The following is a 20,668-nucleotide window of genomic DNA, read 5'->3' as shown; positions in this document are numbered from 1 at the left end:
GTAATGGATTTCATGTTCGGAGAATATCAAAACTCCAGAATGGGACCAATTTTATTCTTCTAGAATATGGAGTTAATTGTATCCAGGATACATGTCATATCCAATGTCAAGATATGACTACTATGAATATCCTAAGTCCTAACCCCAGTTGTATCTTTTGTCAGAATATGACCTGTCGTCATATCCTAAGTCCTAAAACCAGTTGTATCTGTTGTCAGAATATGACCTGTCGTCATATCCTAAATCCAAACACCAGTTGTATCTTTTGTCAGAATATGACCTTTCGTCATATCCTAAATCCAAACACCAGTTGTATCTTTTGTCAGAATATGACCTGTCGTCATATCCTAAGTCCTAAAACCAGTTGTATCTGTTGTCAGAATATGACCTGTCGTCATATCCTAAATCCAAACACCAGTTGTATCTTTTGTCAGAATATGACCTGTCGTCATATCCTAAGTCCTAAAACCAGTTGTATCTTTTGTCAGAATATGACCTGTCGTCATATCCTAAGTCCTAAAACCAGTTGTATCTGTTGTCAGAATATGACCTGTCGTCATATCCTAAATCCAAACACCAGTTGTATCTTTTGTCAGAATATGACCTGTCGTCATATCCTAAGTCCTAAAACCAGTTGTATCTGTTGTCAGAATATGACCTGTCGTCATATCCTAAATCCAAACACCAGTTGTATCTTGTGTCAGAATATGACCTGTCATCATATCCTAAGTCCTAAAACCAGTTGTATCTTTTGTCAGAATATGACCTGTCGTCATATCCTAAGTCCTAAAACCAGTTGTATCTTTTGTCAGAATATGACCTGTCGTCATATCCTAAATCCAAACACCAGTTGTATCTTTTGTCAGAATATGACCTGTCGTCATATCCTAAATCCAAACACCAGTTGTATCTTTTGTCAGAATATGACCTGTCGTCATATCCTAAATCCTAAAACCAGTTGTATCTTTTGTCAGAATATGACCTGTCGTCATATCCTAAATCCAAACACCAATTGTATCTTTTGTCAGAATATGACCTGTCGTCATATCCTAAATCCAAACACCAGTTGTATCTTTTGTCAGAATATGACCTGTCATCATATCCTAAATCCTAAAACCAGTTGTATCTTTTGTCAGAATATGACCTGTCGTCATATCCTAAATCCAAACACCAGTTGTATCTTTTGTCAGAATATGACCTGTCTTCATATCCTAAATCCTAAAACCAGTTGTATCTTTTGTCAGAATATGACCTCTCGTCATATCCTAAATCCTAAAACCAGTTGTATCTTTTGTCAGAATATGACCTGTCGTCATATCCTAAATCCAAACACCAGTTGTATCTTTTGTCAGAATATGACCTGTCGTCATATCCTAAATCCAAACACCAGTTGTACCTTGTCAGAATATGACCTGTATATTTCAGTATACCATTCATGGCCCATATCATGATGACCCACTATACAAGGACAGATCAGTGTACCCAAAACTTTATACTAGGCCCAGTTCTTTTTTCCCCTCTACACCAAATGTCATCCAAAAAGGCTACCTACTTTGAATATAAACATTAAGCTAAAAACAATTTACAAAACAAAAATCACTTCAGCGCAAACAAACATTTATTTAGCAACCTCAAAACAGGGGCCATGCCTCCAAAAGATACGGATCACTGCAATGTGAAAGCATTGAATACAGTTGAATGAAGTGTACTCAGATACGGATTGCTGCAATGTGAAAGCATTGAATACAGTACTCAGATACGGATCACTGCAATGTGAAAGCATTGAATACAGTTGTAATGAAGTGTACTCAGATACGGATCACTGCAATGTGAAAGCATTGCATACAGTTGAATGAAGTGTACTGGGATACGGATCGCTGCATTGTGAAAGCATTGAATACAGTTGAATGAAGTGTACTCGGGTGCGGCAGAATCAAGGCTAGTGGGGACCAGGCAACGTGTATTCTGGAATCATTTTGAATCATTCGAGCATGGGGGTACTTTTTTACAAAATTTGATAGTGATTTATTTTTTTATTATTTACTATAGTCCTACTAGACCCCACGATATTATATCTGGCCACAAAAGATCACAGGATCTACTGAATGTGAAGGTATAGCCTACTGGGAGGAAGCCACACTGTGTGTCATGTACGTTTGACACATTCAGTAGATCCTGTGATCTTTTGTGGCCAGATGTAATTTCTTGGAGTCTAGTAAGACTATAGTAAATAATAAAAAAATAAATCGCTATAAAAATGTGAAAAAATACATATTTAGCCCCATGTCAGCTAAAATCGCTAAAATGAAAAAGAGCAGCAAATGGAAAAAAAATTACATTAATCTTTTACTTTCTCTAATAACCTAAAACATGAACCTAGGTTGAAAAAGTCACTCTAGAAACAATACAATGAAGGTTTAAACATTTAGATAAATGTTAAAACAAAAAAAGGCAGCTTGACAACAAAGTATTGTAGCCAGGACATGGTCTCACAGTTTGTCTGAACAGGACAAGAACAAGAACACACAGGATGGCGCACAGACGACGGGAGTCAGGGTGAGGAGCAGATGAGGGGAAACCACTCTCACACGCGTGAATTCCGTTTGTGTCAGAGCATAGGCATGGCTGAGGCATGGTAACGCCCCGCCTGCCTGTGATTGGTCTACCGACACTGCCCGTCTTGACTGTCCTCGGAGACGCGAGGTTAATTACTCCGTGGTGAGATTGAGAAATAAATAATAGGCTACAAATTTGTAGAAGAGGCAAACTAATTTTGTTTATGCCGTTTGCTTTGATTGAATAACACGTGTGTTGTAGCCTACTACCCAAATCAAATCATGGCGTGCATGTTCAATCAATTATTCCATCAAAGCAAACGGCATAAACAATATTAGTTTGCCTTTTCTACAAAAATAAAACGTACAAGTTAGCTTTCTCTTGTGTCATACCATACTACTTGTATTATTTCCCACCACGGAGTAACCTCGCCTCAGACTATCCAGCATATCCACCTCGGAGGACAGTCAAGACAGGCAGTGTTGGTAGGCCAATCACAGGCAGGCGGGGCGTTACCATGCCTATGCTCGGACACAAACGGAATTCATGCCTCTCACACTCACGCACTCACACTCCTCCAGTCCCTTCCGCTTTACCCTCCAGGGCCTCTTTTATGTACAGACGTTTGAGGGTAAAGAGTCCAGAATGAACCCTCATGCGGGTCTCCTTGGGCTCCACACCCCTCTGGAGCAGGGGGGGATCTCAGGGTAAAGAGTCCAGAATGAACCCTCATGCGGGTCTCCCTGGGCTCCACACCCCTCTGGAGCAGGGGGGGGGGGGGGGTCTCAGGGTAAAGAGTCCAGACTGAACCCTCATGCGGGTCTCCTTGGGCTCCACACCCCTCTGGAGCAGGGGGGGGATCTCAGGGTAAAGAGTCCAGAATGAACCCTCATGCGGGTCTCCTTGGGCTCCACACCCCTCTGGAGCAGGGGGGGGGGGTCTCAGGGTAGGGGGGGGGGGGGGGGGGGTCTCAGGGTAAAGAGTCCAGACTGAACCCTCATGCGGGTCTCCTTGGGCTCCACACCCCTCTGGAGCAGGGGGGGATCTCAGGGTAAAGAGTCCAGAATGAACCCTCATGCGGGTCTCCTTGGGCTCCACACCCCGCCAACTGTTGTAGGCATATGAAATTAAATTGGAGAAAAAGGGGGTAAATTAAGTGGTTACTCAATGAAAATAAAAAGTACTCGTATCGGTACTCGGTATTGGCGAGTACTAACAATTAAGTACTTTTACTCAGTCTGAAAGAAATCGGGACAACGCTATTATGTAATTGGCAACTACACACATCTCCAAACATTCTACCCCTTTGTGTATGTGCTCTGCTTCTTGTCCTGCAGCAGATTTCTCTGTAATGACCACCTCACTGTTATATCCCTTGGCTTAAATAAACCAGTAAGACACCTAAGAGGCGGATGTGTGCACTTGTTGACGGTAGACTGCTGGGTGAGCACTGGCGCTTTGGCATGGAAGGGTCAGATCAACATGGAATGAATTCTGTACTGGCCATATAGCCTAATAGTCCGGCAGCCGACAGGCTTCTTTAGTTTAAAATTAACATCCTATGGCATGCAAAAATGTCAAACTTTCCTTTTGCTTTAAGTAGCATGCGACATGTCAAACTAGGGTGTTTATTATTCTGAATCCATTCCAAGCATTAGTTTTGCACAAAAAACACTCCTTGGGCTAAAAGCAGCCATAGCCACTAGCCCAAATGTGCCCAAAATGTGCTGACCTCAAACTAATGCTTGGAATGGATTCAGAATCATGAAAACCCCATAGTTTGACATGTCACATGCTACTTAAAGCATAAAGATCATTTTTGACATTTCTGCCTCCTGCCATAGGATGTTAATGGTAGGGTCACAAGAAACCCCTATAAAAAAAATTGCCCAATAGTGACAGCCGGTCAGCAGTATATAGACAATATTTTAGGCCAATAAAAAAAAAAGTATACCAAATTTCCCACCCCATAGCCATAACCGTGGCTGCCGGACTATAAGGAGCATGTCTTGAGTGTACAGTGTTTGATGATGTCAGATCAACATATGGAATGTCAGAACAGGTCAGCTCCATATATGGAGATCTAAGGGTGGTAGCGGGGACATTCTCTTGTGTACAGGGTTTGATAGGCCTTAATTCAGGCCTGTTGAACTCTAGTTGCCGGGCGCAGCTGCACTAATAACTTTGGGGCAGGCCCGTCTAGAGTTTAAATGGACAGGTATCAGTCAAAAGGGAGACATCAGGTTCTGACATTTCACATGTCAGTAAGAGCAGGTCAATAGCTCACCCGATCCCTCCGGCTAGTGAGAGCCTTCCTCCTCTTCACATCCTCCAATGTCCCGGCCAGCTCAATTCGTGTGGTTGTCTTGAGGCTTTCAAAAGCCCTGTTACAGGCTTCTAGTGAATGACAACACAAATACCACATTATGATCTCTAAATGTATTATATTAAGGCATCTCAAAAGGATGGTGATAGAAATTAGCAGACAAAATGTAAACTGTCAAACTAAATGGGGGTACTCTGACGAGCTAGCTATAGAGACAGGGAGACCCCTATTATTTAGCAAACACTACAGACATGATTACCATTTGAATAGAAAACCAACCTATTTAACAAAAAAATAACACAAATCACACCAATATTACATTTGTCAATATTTGGTCATTGTGCCATCTGTTTTTTTTAACCGTATCAAATCAACACTAATCTACAATTTAGGCATTTAGCACACTTTATCAAGAGCGATTTACAGTAAGCAAGGTAAACATACATAGAATGCAGAGACAGTGAACTGGGTAGGGTCACAGCCATACATTTATACAAGGGGTTCTAGAGTTGTACTGTTGGGGGGGGGGGCTCTGTTGAAGATAAATAGGTAGATTAAGTACATACAGACAGCTCTTGGGGAATCTTTTGGCTGGCAGGAGGAGGCGTTTGCAGGATGGATGCCTCCATCCTGTCCAGCCTCTGTCACCCCTGAAAAGCTCTCCTTGACGGTGCTGGACAACTCCTTGACGGCATCCACCCTTCTGGTGAGCTGTGTTACCGCTCTACAAATGTGAGGGGAAAATAAATAAGTTAGGATTGAATTACTGTTATTATTACAAGTTTATGTTCTGTGTTTCATTTTCCAACAAAATCACAATAACCTTGGTCAATAGGTAGCAGTGCAGGACCACAGGTCATAGCTGGGTCTCTTCGGGGTGTAGTGTCTTAAGCGCATGCGTGTTCCCTCATAACCGAGAGGACATGTGAAAGAAAGCCACCAGGATAATGCACCGAATAACACGTGCGTGCGTGGCCAAAATTCTTACCATATTCAAGATCACGCCCCAGTCATGGTCCGAAAGAAACTGGATCATGGTAGACACCCTAGGATTCACACCAAGTCGTGATTTGTTTTGCTTTCCACTTTAGTGCCTTTCTCTGGGTTGATCAAGAACATGCATCTGCAGACACACAAGGACAATGAAGAAAATCTTTAGATTATAATACAGCCATGTAAAGAAAATAAACTAATGTAGATTATATAAAGCAATTAAAAAATAATAAAGACTGGAGGGTGGTGTATGTGTGTCTATGAAATGCGTACTGAATGTTTAAGCTTACTTGTTTTAAAAGCCCATATTCGAAGATCATGTTACTCAAAGGTTCCTGGTCTTTGGTCGTCTTCTCCACCATCTGGGTTGACCTGATAAAATAGAATTTCAAATTATTAATGTGTGTATATCTAAGTACTGTGTGTGTGTGTGTGTGTATATATCTAAGTACTGTGTGTGTGTGTGTGTATATATCTAAGTACTGTGTGTGTGTGTGTGTGTGTGTGTCCATAATCAACAATCTCACTACTCATGGTCCGAGAGTGAATCAAGGTATACCTAGGATTCACAACTATAGATACGATGTGCTCTCCTTCTCTGGGTTGATGGAGAACAGACACCTGCGGAAATAGAATAAAAACAGTATTATTTATATATATATATATATATATATATATATATATATATATATATATATTATAAAACAAAGAAAAATATATTTTTAATTGAAGATGTTCATTTAAGGCAACTTCTAATGGAAAAGATTTAGATTAGGCAGTGCTACTTTCTTTTAGTGCAGGCTAAAGCAAACACAAAAATACACACCTCTCCAGAAACCCCAGGGTTGATGCCAGCGCTGATGGGTAGACGTTTTGCAGAAAACAGGACTCTCTGAATAAGAAACTAACAAAATAATAAAACAAGCATCATTAAGATTTTAAAACTGCTCATCACCATCAACATAAATGTATTGTATTTCAGGTTGAGGGAAATACAAGTTCAGCTGCATACAGTTGTGTTCTTCCTGCTTAGTTCTGCTTAGTTGCTTAGTCTGCTTAGTTCTTCCTAAGCAGGAACTCACATTCATAATTTCACCACAATCTTCCTGAATTCCCATTTGATGTTTCTCCGGTGTCCAAAGACTGCAACAGTTCCTCTGGGAAGTTGTGCCATGGTGCTATGAAGGTCTACACCCAATCAGGGCGTTGGAGCTGCAGGACCTTAGCCAACTTTTATTTCTGCCATTTCTGGAATTAAGGAAAAGTTACACCAGTTTTCAAAAGCAAAAATGGGCACACACACATATACACACACATACACACATCCCTTTGAGAAAACCTTAGCATAAAAAAAAGAAAAACATGAATACATGTCTGTAAACTCATTGGCAACTACAGATCACTGCAATTACTGGGATACATATCCTACATACACTCTCAAACATTCACTGACACCAACCAGACCTACCAACGGAGATTGTATTAACGGCAACACCAGTTTTGTATTTTGGCTACATAAAACACAGGCGCAAAGACTGCATAAGTATATAACACAAACACACTTTCAATAACAACATGGATAACCAGGCCTGTCAGCGATGATCATGCCAATAATGACCTGCTACTAAGAGCAGAGGGAATTGAACACATTCAACTGACCACAACATTGCAAGAACTTTGTTTTGAGAAAACTTTTTTTTAATTTTCAAATTGGATGCCATAGCTTTTCTTGGCCTGAATGAAGGGATATGACAGACCATCTTATAACATTTTCATCACTGCATTTTCCACTAAAGAACAGTCACAGACTCACATAACTTTTTATATATATAATTTCTATTTGACACCATAACTGGAAACTCCTTATTTTTTTCCCACTGGAAGCACCAATCCAACAAGTTGACTGCACAACAGATTTGACCTTGACAAAGGCCATTCAGTTATTTTCTTCTTGTTTTTCCTACTTTTCTATACTTTATCCTTCCCTCGCACCATGTGTTGCCTTAGGCCAGATGACCACCACAATCATCATAATGTGGTACCATTTTGATTTTGTCCATATCTCCCCTTAACTGTTAAGACACTATCCAATACCTTCCATAACACAAAAGGTCTCATGGAAGATTTGTGCCAATCCTATGCTTTCATGGTGCATCATTTGATGTCACAATATCATCAGCAACTGGTTGACACTCTGGAAACTTTCAAGCAATCACTAATAAACAAGGTGATAAAATATGAAATACTATTAGAAACTAACTAACTACTATAATATTTGCAATCGGAGGGGTAACCCAGTTAAAAATGGTAACCAAACATGTCAATGATCAGTCAGTCAGATCAGTATAAAGAATATGATGTCACTTCCTGAACTGCCACTCCCCTCACTGTGTCAGTCACTGAAGGCAGCATTCAGTGTTTGGTTGCAGCATGCTGCGTTGGCAATGTTGCTGCTTTGTACTCCACCTAAACTTCACATTATACTCAGCGGTGAGTAAAATTTATGAAATCCAGTGCAACTGTGCTCTATATAAAGGTTAATTTGATTATTTTACACTTCCCTATCGACCATCAGTGATGTAAATAGGTTTTGAAATGTCAATATGGTCTTCCAGAAGCACACAAGAAAGAACCCTATACAAAACCGCCACTAGACCTATTATCAGTATGCATCTAAAGTAACTCCAAATTACTGTACTGTCCTTGTATGTAACTCATCTGTACATTTAGAACTCATGGCAAAAGTGTGCAGTGTCAAAGTGTGCAGTGACACAGAGATCCTTCCAACCGCTTTTCTCTGAATTCCTGAATTTTATCAAAAATATTTCATGCACGAAAACAAATTCTACATTATCTAAGCACATGTTAACACGCACCAGGCTATAGGACATATCAGCTATATACAGTAGTACCTCAAAGACAAGCTAAAACAAAATGTGCTGGAGACAGTAAGTGACTATCGGATCTACAAGCTCACAATTCCATGCATTGAGCTTGTAGATCAGCTATTTTTTATTTGGCCCATGTTTGACCAGTTTATATGATGGTTTCTTGATTACTTTTGATGTAGTCTTTCCTTAAATTGTCACTGTATTACTGTCATCTGGGGACCCCGAAAAAATCAGACGGACCGGTTGAGAACCACTGCACTAACAATACTGTACATTCCTCTTTTTAATTGAAAGCAATGAAATTGCCAGAAATGCTCTCATAGTGCTATCTGGCATACAAAAATCAGTTACATAATCATGTGCACAACTGCAGTGCTAATTAGTCCATTAGTTATATTGAAAACAGCCACTGAGCGAAAAACCCAAGAATCCTTTGCCCGAATATGGTGATATCCTCCATATGGATACTCTCCGAATTCTTGAAATATACTCTTGTAATAGATTTCATGTTGGGAGAATATCAAACTCCAGCCATTGGACCAATTTTATTCTTGTTGCTGAACAAACACTCTATAGCAATGATTACTGTCACAATATAGAGCTACTTAAACTGTTACTGAACAAACACAGACTATACCAATGATTATCACAATATAGAGCTATGACACTTATTTCAACCAAAGAAAATCCTCTACACTACCTTTAATTAAGCAACATATTTTAAGTCTTTTCAAACGTGGCTCTGCAGCCAAATAGCCTACTTTTGGTTTGACATAAAAACATTGACAAAGGCAAACATTGACAAAGGCTGAAAACACTACAGTATGAAGTGCAAATGTAGCTGCAAACCAATAAATAAAAGCTTAGCATTACCTGTAATATCCATTCCATGCTACAGCTTCTGTGTGTGTCTGTCAACTGCAGGCTCCTCTCTGTTCAAAGGACAGCGTGTGCTCTTTCATGAGCCAATGGCTGCCTGCCACGTCACTGCCTAAACGTCACAGCCAATCAGATTTCGTCTTTTCAAAAACGCGGTGCACTATGGGTGAACTGAAGAGCTGCAATGCATTGTGGGATGTGTAGTTGATCTTTTAAGTGCTTTCCATTAACACTCCTTATGTCACGTTTCTTCAGCAACTACAATGATGAATGCCTGATTTCTTTCACTTTCATTCACAATATAATATAATAATACAGATTGTTTGGGCCTTAAACTGATTATTTTCTTACAACCTGTCAATTAATGTATGTTGTCTGTATTGACTGTATGATGCAGTTTTAAAAAAAAACTTATTTCAAGCAGTTTTTTTGTGTTTGATATTAAATTATATGGTTATTATCAGGTGGGTTACACTCAGCAGTGGTTCTGGGGAGTTCCAGTTGTTCGGGGACCACCAGTGGTCCTTATAGGGGTTCCAGGTGGCCCCCAGCTAAATGATGGAGAGTTGGTTAAACCAAATGGACCCTTATAGATCTACGTAAAATTAAAAATGAAAGTTATGAGACCAAATTCTGCACCCTCATAGTTTAAATTTAAAAATTAGATTGACATTTGACAATTGACATTTTTATTTGCCGGCCTCAGTCATTTAATCCTGGAGCCAAGCATGGTGCGCGCGTGTGTCTGTGTGTGTGTGTGTGTGTGTGTATGTGATTGTAAAATCCATAATCTTTTCAAATGTGTGATAATGTGTGTGGGTGCCGCTACTACACACATTGGAAAGATTTAGCATAGACAACCAAGTATTAAAGAAGGTCTTTCCCCCTCCGTAAGGTTGCAAGATACCATCCTGGAATTTATACCCTCACATCAGTAAGCAGGAACTGGGGATGGCAATGACGGACCTGAAAGTCTGACGTGGCATATGCATGTCAAACTGGGGGTCCTTGAAAAAGGACAGACAGACAGTCTGTCTGTCTGTCTTTCTGTCTCGCTGTCTATCTCACTGTCTGTCTCGCTGATAGATAGATAGATAGATAGATAGATAGATAGATAGATAGATAGATAGATAGATCAAACCCCTCTGGGCAGGTGGGAGACTGGCATGTTATATTATGATGGTGCCATTTACCAAAACACAGACAGGCACCATGCACATTTTGTAGGTGCCTGTGAATTATTTTGTAGTCCACTTCCAACTTTGTGTGGTCGATCATACGTCGATCTAACTACAGACAAATGAGCTGCAATGTTTTGGGAAGAATGTCCTGGAACACAGTTGAAAGATGAATTAATGCCAAGTGAAGTCATGTGAATCCTCAATGCCATTTGGGTCATGGTGTCATGACCTCCCGCTTTGCCCTCCACAAACGGCGAGGGAACTGTGCAGTTCACGTCATTTGACCAGTACAGTCCTCCTAATACCCTTTCACTTGCCATTCTTTATTATTTTTTAATAGAAACCCTTAAATGCTGCACCAGCTGACCTTTCTGAAATTTGTCTATATAGCAACTCTAGTCAGCTTTTGGTCATAATTTCTCACCAGCTTTGTTTAAACAGTAATTGACTAGAATGGTTATACATATGGAGATATTATTAACTGAAGTCGCACACACACACACACACACACACACACACACACACACACACACACACACACACACACACACACACACACACACACACACAGTCAGACTTGCCTGATCAACAAAAGGTCCTTGGCATCCTTCAAATATGAAAAATGTGTCCTGCCTGAAAAAAAAGGATTTTTTAAAAATATTTAAAGGATTTATAATGCCAAAAAGGTCGCTTCAAAGCCTCTTGGGTGAATGTTGACCTTTAGGAGTGTCCTATGTCTTCTCGTTCGTCTCGGCCAGCCGATCGAAGATCTTTTTTCCGTTTGTCTCTACGATTTTTTGGGAATTTACTATTGATTTTAAGGACAGAAGGCCGCAAATGTTGAATCGGCTTAGTCCGAATGTCGTGTCTATTCCTTGATCGTGGACGCTTAGAAGTGTCGGAGAGACACGAGACCCATTTCATCGGATTTGGCATCCTTCAAATATGAAAAATGTGTCCTGCCTGAAAAAAAAGGATTTTTTTTTAATATTTAAAGGATTTATAATGCCAAAAAGGTCGCTTCAAAGCCTCTTGGGTGAATGTTGGCCTTTAGGAGTGTCCGTTTGGGAGGAGACCTATGTCTTCTCGTTCGTCTCGGCCAGCCGATCGAAGATCTTTTTTCCGTTTGTCTCTACGATTTTTTGGGAATCTACTATTGATTTTAAGGACAGAAGGCCGCAAATGTTGAATCGGCTTAGTCCGAATGTCGTGTCTATTCCTTGATCGTGGACGCTTAGAAGTGTCGGAGAGACACGAGACCCATTTCATCGGATTTGGCATCCTTCAAATATGAAAAATGTGTCCTGCCTGAAAAAAAAGGATTTTTTTTAAAATATTTAAAGGATTTATAATGCCAAAAAGGTCACTTCAAAGCCTCTTGGGTGAATGTTGACCTTTAGGAGTGTCCGTTTGGGAGGAGACCTATGTTTTCTCGTCCGTCTCGGCCAGCCGATCGAAGATCTTTTTTCCGTTTGTCTCTACGATTTCTTGGGAATTTACTATTGATTTTAAGGACAGAAGGCCGCAAATGTTGAATCGGCTTAGTCCGAATGTCGTGTCTATTCCTTGATCGTGGACGCTTAGAAGTGTCGGAGAGACACGAGACCCATTCCATCGGATTTGGCATCCTTCAAATATGAAAAATGTGTCCTGCCTGAAAAAAAAGGATTTTTTAAAAATATTTAAACGATTTATAATGCCCAAAGGTCGCTTCAAAGTCTTGGGTGACTGTTGACCTTTAGGAGTGTCCGTTTGGGAGGAGACCTATATGTTTTCTCGTTCGTCTCGGCCAGCCGAATTGTATGCGCATAGCCTACTGTACAGATTAGGCAAGCAGGGCTCAGAGCATTATTGGTTCACAGTCCCTGATGGCTCATTGAAGTCAGTCAGAAGGAGATATTTTAAAATATGTCCCCTGCATGCTCATGGATGACTAAGACCCCTACACATTCTGTATCCGGCCGGTTGACAGGTCACTAAAGTCATGCCTGTGTGCCGTAAACCCCTTCAAACTGTTGAAGAGCTTCTACAGTTGGTGAAGAAGCCTGCATGTATGGGGGGGCTGAGGTGGACTCGGGAAACCTTGATGTTTAAATCCTCAGGCCTCTGAGCATTATGGGCTCCCATGAGTCCCCGATTATATATTGCTCATTCAAGTCAGGCACAATACATAATGTAATTATCAAACAAATAGGTTATATGTTGTCCCATTCGCACTGTACAATGTGTGTGTGTGTGTGTGTGTGTGTGTGTGTGTGTGTGTGTGTGTGTGTGTGTGTGTGTGTGTGTGTGTGTGTGTGTGTGTGTGTGTGTGTGTGTGTGTGTGTGTGTGTGTGTGTGACTTCAGTTAATAATATCTCCATATGTATAACCATTCTAGTCAATTACTGTTTAAACAAAGCTGGTGAGAAATGATGACCAAAAGCTGACTAGAGTTGCTATATAGACAAATTTAAGAAAAGGTCAGCTGGTGCAGCATTTAAGGGTTTCTATTAAAAATAATAAAGAATGGCAAGTGAAAGGGTATTAGGAGGACTGTACTGGTCAAATGACGTGAACTGCACAGTTCCCTCGCCGTTTGTGGAGGGCAAAGCGGGAGGTCACTCATGACACCATGATGTGGGTGGGTGGTAGGGGGTGGGGGGATAGGATACAAGCTAACAGTAGAATAGCAAAATAATTTTGAGATAAAAGTGTAAATATAACTACAACTGTGTCAATGGTTATTGAGTGGGGGACAGGGAAATCTGCCGATCTACAAGCTCACAAAGCGTCGCAATGAAATAGGTTGAGAGTTTGTAAATCAACTGTTTCCGGTGGGCGTTACTTTACCAGGGGCCGCGCGGCGTCATGCAAGTGCACTGCACACACAGACACAAACAGCAAACAGTAAACACAGACGCACGTGGAGCCTTGGGCGTTTTACCGTTTATTTTACAAACTTTAGGCCTACATTAAATTATTATTAGCACTCTCTCTCGTCTCTCTCCGACGAACACTCCTTTCGTCCGTTTTACCCTACGTGGCACGTACAGTAGCCAGTGTGCATGCTGTACTTCAAAGTAGCATTTTCTACAGCAAGACAGGAATCTGTTAATGTGTTGGTAAGGTAACACTACCTTCAGCAAGATATGTTTAACGGTACACAAATGTTTTTGTCCGTGCACCCCCTGTGCACCCCCCTGTACTGTCCGTGCACCCAATGCACTGAAAGACATGCCATCTGCTGTATACTCCTGCAGCTGCTCTATACATCTCCTTACAACAGTGTTGCAGATTTGGCTGTTTGTGTTAAATATCACCATAAATCCACCATTACCCTTTTCATGTCACGCACCCCATAGAGCAGTGGTTCCCAAATGTTTTCATGTCAAGAACCCCCAAATTGACATTTATTAGCCCGCGGACTCCAATTTGAAAAGATATGTCAGGAACTCCCATAAGAGAAGATATGTACGGCTCTAACAGACCCCCCATTTAATGGCATTTCCATCTCTGGGACCCCAATTTATATTGTAAAATCAATGTTAATTGAGAGTGTACACATGGTTCCAATTGTACACTCAGAGTTATAGACCAATAAGGGTCCATTTGGTTCCAAACTATCATTTAGCTGGGGACCCCACGGAACTCCCTCAAGGACCCCTGGGGGTCCCCAGACCCCACTTTGGGAACCACAAGGGGTGCACGCACCATAGTTTAACCCCTGGTTTAACCTATTATTGTTGGGCAGAATGCCCCCCCCAACAACCTTTACACAATAGAGTGCCATCCCCCTTTTGTTTTTGAAAAATCGTGGAAATGTGTTATTTGGAACACATGACAAAAATAAGATGTAGCTGCTGGTATCCTTATAGTATTGTTACTGTCGGGAGGTACCACCCAACTCTATTTTGGAGGTTTCAAATCAATGCTATTAACACACAATAAAATCGTAAAAGGTGCTTTGAACTAAACCTCTTAACTCAATTGGAAACTCAAACTGTCTGTTAAAACAGCTAACTCTACCACCTCTCATGCAAGTAAGTGGCAATATATAAATTCCAACTAAGGCAGTATTGCTTTGTTTTAAAAAAAATGTTTTCTTCATTTTCTGAAAGAAATAACAGTGGTTTCTTCCTGACAGCAGAGATGTATGTCCTTGTGATGTATAGTGGGTTTGTATTTGATAACATTTGGCAAATCAAAGAACTCAGGTCAATCAGCTCTGTATTCTACAGAAAATCCAGTGACTTATCCAACATGTCAATGTTCATGAACTACCAAGTACCAATATCAGTAAAATATCTCACTCAAAACAGGCCCAATGGTTATATGGTGCATAATAGAACAAACTCAGGATATGCATCAGAAATGTCCGTATTCTAGAAGAATCCTAAAACCGGAAATTAGGGATTCTTGCTATTTTCGCCCTCAGGTCATCTTCGGAACACATGCATGACAAAAATAAAATTACGCTCATATCCTAGTACAATATATTGTCTTCAGGGTGTATATTGAGTTCATATTTTACATAATATGCCGCATATCAACAAACTCAGGATATGCATAAGAAATGTCCGTATTCTAGAAGAATCCTAAAACCGGAAATTAGGGATTCTTGCTATTTTCGCCCTCAGGTCATTTTCGGAACACATACATGACCAAAATAAAATTACGCTCATATCCTAGTACAATATATTGTCTTCAGGGTGTATATTGAGTTCATATTTTACATAATATGCCGCATATCAACAAACTCAGGATATGCATAAGAAATGTCCGTATTCTAGAAGAATCCTATAACCGGAAATTAGGGATTCTTGCTATTTTCGCCCTCAGGTCATTTTCGGAACAGATACATGACAAAAATAAAATTACGCTCATATCCTCGTACAATATATTGTCTTCAGGGTGTATATTGAGTTCATATTTTACATAATATGCCGCATATCAACAAACTCAGGATATGCATAAGAAATGTCCGTATTCTAGAAGAATCCTAAAACCGGAAATTAGGGATTCTTGCTATTTTCGCCCTCAGGTCATTTTCGGAACACATACATGACCAAAATAAAATTACGCTCATATCCTAGTACAATATATTGTCTTCAGGGTGTATAAAGTTCATATTTTACATAATATGCCGCATATCAACAAACTCAGGATATGCATAAGAAATGTCCGTATTCTAGAAGAATCCTAAAACCGGAAATTAGGGATTCTTGCTATTTTCGCCCTCAGGTCATCTTCGGAACACATACATGACAAAAATAAAATTACGCTCATATCCTAGTACAATATATTGTCTTCAGGGTGTATATTGAGTTCATATTTTACATAATATGCCGCATATCAACAAACTCAGGATATGCATAAGAAATGTACGTATTCTAGAAGAATCCTAAAACCGGAAATTAGGGATTCTTGCTATTTTCGCCCTCAGGTCATTTTCGGAACACATACATGACAAAAATAAAATTACGCTCATATCCTAGTACAATATATTGTCTTCAGGGTGTATATTGAGTTCATATTTTACATAATATGCCGCATATCAACAAACTCAGGATATGCATAAGAAATGTCCGTATTCTAGAAGAATCCTAAAACCGGAAATTAGGGATTCTTGCTATTTTCGCCCTCAGGTCATTTTCGGAACAGATACATGACAAAAATAAAATTACGCTCATATCCTAGTACAATATATTGTCTTCAGGGTGTATATTGAGTTCATATTTTACATAATATGCCGCATATCAACAAACTCAGGATATGCATAAGAAATGTCCGTATTCTAGAAGAATCCTAAAACCGGAAATTAGGGATTCTTGCTATTTTCGCCCTCAGGTCATTTTCGGAACACATACATGACCAAAATAAAATTACGCTCATATCCTAGTACAATATATTGTCTTCAGGGTGTATATTGAGTTCATATTTTACATAATATGCCGCATATCAACAAACTCAGGATATGCATAAGAAATGTCCGTATTCTAGAAGAATCCTAAAACCGGAAATTAGGGATTCTTGCTATTTTCGCCCTCAGGTCATTTTCGGAACAGATACATGACAAACAGGTCATTTTCGGAACAGATACATGACAAAAATAAAATTACGCTCATATCCTAGTACAATATATTGTCTTCAGGGTGTATATTGAGTTCATATTTTACATAATATGCCGCAAATCAACAAACTCAGGATATGCATAAGAAATGTACGTATTCTAGAAGAATCCTAAAACCGGAAATTAGGGATTCTTGCTATTTTCGCCCTCAGGTCATTTTCGGAACACATACATGACAAAAATAAAATTACGCTCATATCCTAGTACAATATATTGTCTTCAGGGTGTATATTGAGTTCATATTTTACATAATATGCCGCATATCAACAAACTCAGGATATGCATAAGAAATGTCCGTATTCTAGAAGAATCCTAAAACCGGAAATTAGGGATTCTTGCTATTTTCGCCCTCAGGTCATTTTCGGAACAGATACATGACAAAAATAAAATTACGCTCATATCCTAGTACAATATATTGTCTTCAGGGTGTATATTGAGTTCATATTTTACATAATATGCCGCATATCAACAAACTCAGGATATGCATAAGAAATGTCCGTATTCTAGAAGAATCCTAAAACCGGAAATTAGGGATTCTTGCTATTTTCGCCCTCAGGTCATTTTCGGAACACATACATGACCAAAATAAAATTACGCTCATATCCTAGTACAATATATTGTCTTCAGGGTGTATATTGAGTTCATATTTTACATAATATGCCGCATATCAACAAACTCAGGATATGCATAAGAAATGTCCGTATTCTAGAAGAATCCTAAAACCGGAAATTAGGGATTCTTGCTATTTTCGCCCTCAGGTCATTTTCGGAACAGATACATGACAAACAGGTCATTTTCGGAACAGATACATGACAAAAATAAAATTACGCTCATATCCTAGTACAATATATTGTCTTCAGGGTGTATATTGAGTTCATATTTTACATAATATGCCGCAAATCTACAAACTCAGGATATGCATAAGAAATGTCCGTATTCTAGAAGAATCCTAAAACCGGAAATTAGGGATTCTTGCTATTTTCGCCCTCAGGTCATTTTCGGAACACATACATGACCAAAATAAAATTACGCTCATATCCTAGTACAATATATTGTCTTCAGGGTGTATATTGAGTTCATATTTTACATAATATGCTGCATATCAACAAACTCAGGATATGCATAAGAAATGTCTGTATTCTAGAAGAATCCTAAAACCGGAAATTAGGGATTCTTGCTATTTTCGCCCTCAGGTCATTTTCGGAACAGATACATGACAAACAGGTCATTTTCGGAACAGATACATGACAAAAATAAAATTACACTCATATCCTAGTACAATATATTGTCTTCAGGGTGTATATTGAGTTCATATTTTACATAATATGCCGCATATCAACAAACTCAGGATATGCATAAGAAATGTCCGTATTCTAGAAGAATCCTGAAACCGGAAATTAGGGATTCTTGCTATTTTCGCCCTCAGGTCATTTTCGGAACAGATACATGACAAACAGGTCATTTTCGGAACAGATACATGACAAAAAATAAAATTACGCTCATATCCTAGTACAATATATTGTCTTCAGGGTGTATATTGAGTTCATATTTTACATAATATGCCGCATATCAACAAAACTCAGGATATGCATCAGAAATGTCCGTATTCTAGAAGAATCCTAAAACCGGAATTTAGGGATTCTTGCTCTTTTCGCCCAGTGCAGCCCAATATCAATATCAGCCCAATATCAGCATCAGCCCAATATCAGCATCAGCCCAATATCAGCATCAGCCCAATATCAGCATCAGCCCAATATCAGCATCAGCCCAATATCAGCATCAGCCCAATATCAGCATCAGCCCAATATCAGCATCAGCCCAATATCAGCATCAGCCCAATATCAGCATCAGCCCAATATCAGCATCAGCCCAATATCAGCATCAGCCCAATATCAGCATCAGCCCAATATCAGCATCAGCCCAATATCAGCATCAGCCCAATATCAGCATCAGCCCAATATCAGCATCAGCCCAATATCAGCATCAGCCCAATATCAGCATCAGCCCAATATCAGCATCAGCCCAATATCAGCATCAGCCCAATATCAGCATCAGCCCAATATCAGCATCCGCCCAATATCAGCATCAGCCCAATATCAGCATCAGCCCAATATCAGCATCAGCCCAATATCAGCATCAGCCCAATATCAGCATCAGCCCAATATCAGCATCAGCCCAATATCAGCATCAGCCCAATATCAGCATCAGCCCAATATCAGCATCAGCCCAATATCAGCATCAGCCCAATATCAGCATCAGCCCAATATCAGCATCAGCCCAATATCAGCATCAGCCCAATATCAGCATCAGCCCAATATCAGCATCAGCCCAATATCAGCATCAGCCCAATATCAGCATCAGCCCAATATCAGCATCAGCCCAATATCAGCATCAGCCCAATATCAGCATCAGCCCAATATCAGCATCAGCCCAATATCAGCATCAGCCCAATATCAGCATCAGCCCAATATCAGCATCAGCCCAATATCAGCATCAGCCCAATATCAGCATCAGCCCAATATCAGCATCAGCCCAATATCAGCATCAGCCCAATATCAGCATCAGCCCAATATCAGCATCAGCCCAATATCAGCATCAGCCCAATATCAGCATCAGCCCAATATCAGCATCAGCCCAATATCAGCATCAGCCCAATATCAGCATCAGCCCAATATCAGCATCAGCCCAATATCAGCATCAGCCCAATATCAGCATCAGCCCAATATCAGCATCAGCCCAATATCAGCATCAGCCCAATATCAGCATCAGCCCAATATCAGCATCAGCCCAATATCAGCATCAGCCCAATATCAGCATCAGCCCAATATCAGCATCAGCCCAATATCAGCATCAGCCCAATATCAGCATCAGCCCAATATCAGCATCAGCCCAATATCAGCATCAGCCCAATATCAGCATCAGCCCAATATCAGCATCAGCCCAATATCAGCATCAGCCCAATATCAGCATCAGCCCAATATCAGCATCAGCCCAATATCAGCATCAGCTGATATTATATCATATTGGGCTGCTTCTCTGCCCCCAGCCAAGCTTATAGGCCTGCAGAGTGTCTAGGGCTGATGCTGATATTGGGCTGATGCTGATATTGGGCTGATGCTGATATTGGGCTGATGCTGATATTGGGCTGATGCTGATATTGGGCTGATGCTGATATTGGGCTGATGCTGATATTGGGCTGATGCTGATATTGGGCTGATGCTGATATTGGGCTGATGCTGATATTGGGCTGATGCTGATATTGGGCTGATGCTGATATTGGGCTGATGCTGATATTGGGCTGATGCTGATATTGGGCTGATGCTGATATTGGGCTGATGCTGATATTGGGCTGATGCTGATATTGGGCTGATGCTGATATTGGGCTGATGCTGATATTGGGCTGATGCTGATATTGGGCTGATGCTGATATTGGGCTGATGCTGATATTGGGCTGATGCTGATATTGGGCTGATGCTGATATTGGGCTGATGCTGATATTGGGCTGATGCTGATATTGGGCTGATGCTGATATTGGGCTGATGCTGATATTGGGCTGATGCTGATATTGGGCTGATGCTGATATTGGGCTGATGCTGATATTGGGCTGATGCTGATATTGGGCTGATGCTGATATTGGGCTGATGCTGATATTGGGCTGATGCTGATATTGGGCTGATGCTGATATTGGGCTGATGCTGATATTGGGCTGATGCTGATATTGGGCTGATGC

At 40.3% G+C, this 20,668-nt stretch overlaps 2 long non-coding RNA genes across 2 annotated transcripts; both read right to left on the bottom strand.

The window, feature by feature from the left end:
- Positions 1-3,557: 3,557 nt before the first annotated feature.
- Positions 3,558-5,996, bottom strand: LOC306919041. Its single transcript, XR_013789457.1, has 4 exons — positions 5,871-5,996; positions 5,449-5,606; positions 4,844-4,953; positions 3,558-3,664 (listed from the first exon to the last, which is right to left on the bottom strand). It is a non-coding gene; the product is annotated as an uncharacterized lncRNA (long non-coding RNA).
- A 411-nt stretch (positions 5,997-6,407) lies between these two features.
- LOC306919042 lies at positions 6,408-7,124 on the bottom strand. Its single transcript, XR_013789458.1, has 3 exons — positions 6,958-7,124; positions 6,702-6,779; positions 6,408-6,496 (listed from the first exon to the last, which is right to left on the bottom strand). It is a non-coding gene; the product is annotated as an uncharacterized lncRNA (long non-coding RNA).
- Positions 7,125-20,668: the final 13,544 nt, after the last annotated feature.

The sequence above is a fragment of the Electrona antarctica genome, assembly GCF_951216825.1.
Source record: "Electrona antarctica genome assembly, contig: scaffold_317, whole genome shotgun sequence".
NCBI classification, from domain to species: domain Eukaryota; kingdom Metazoa; phylum Chordata; class Actinopteri; order Myctophiformes; family Myctophidae; genus Electrona; species Electrona antarctica.
This window is presented reverse-complemented; position numbering and strand designations above follow the sequence as displayed.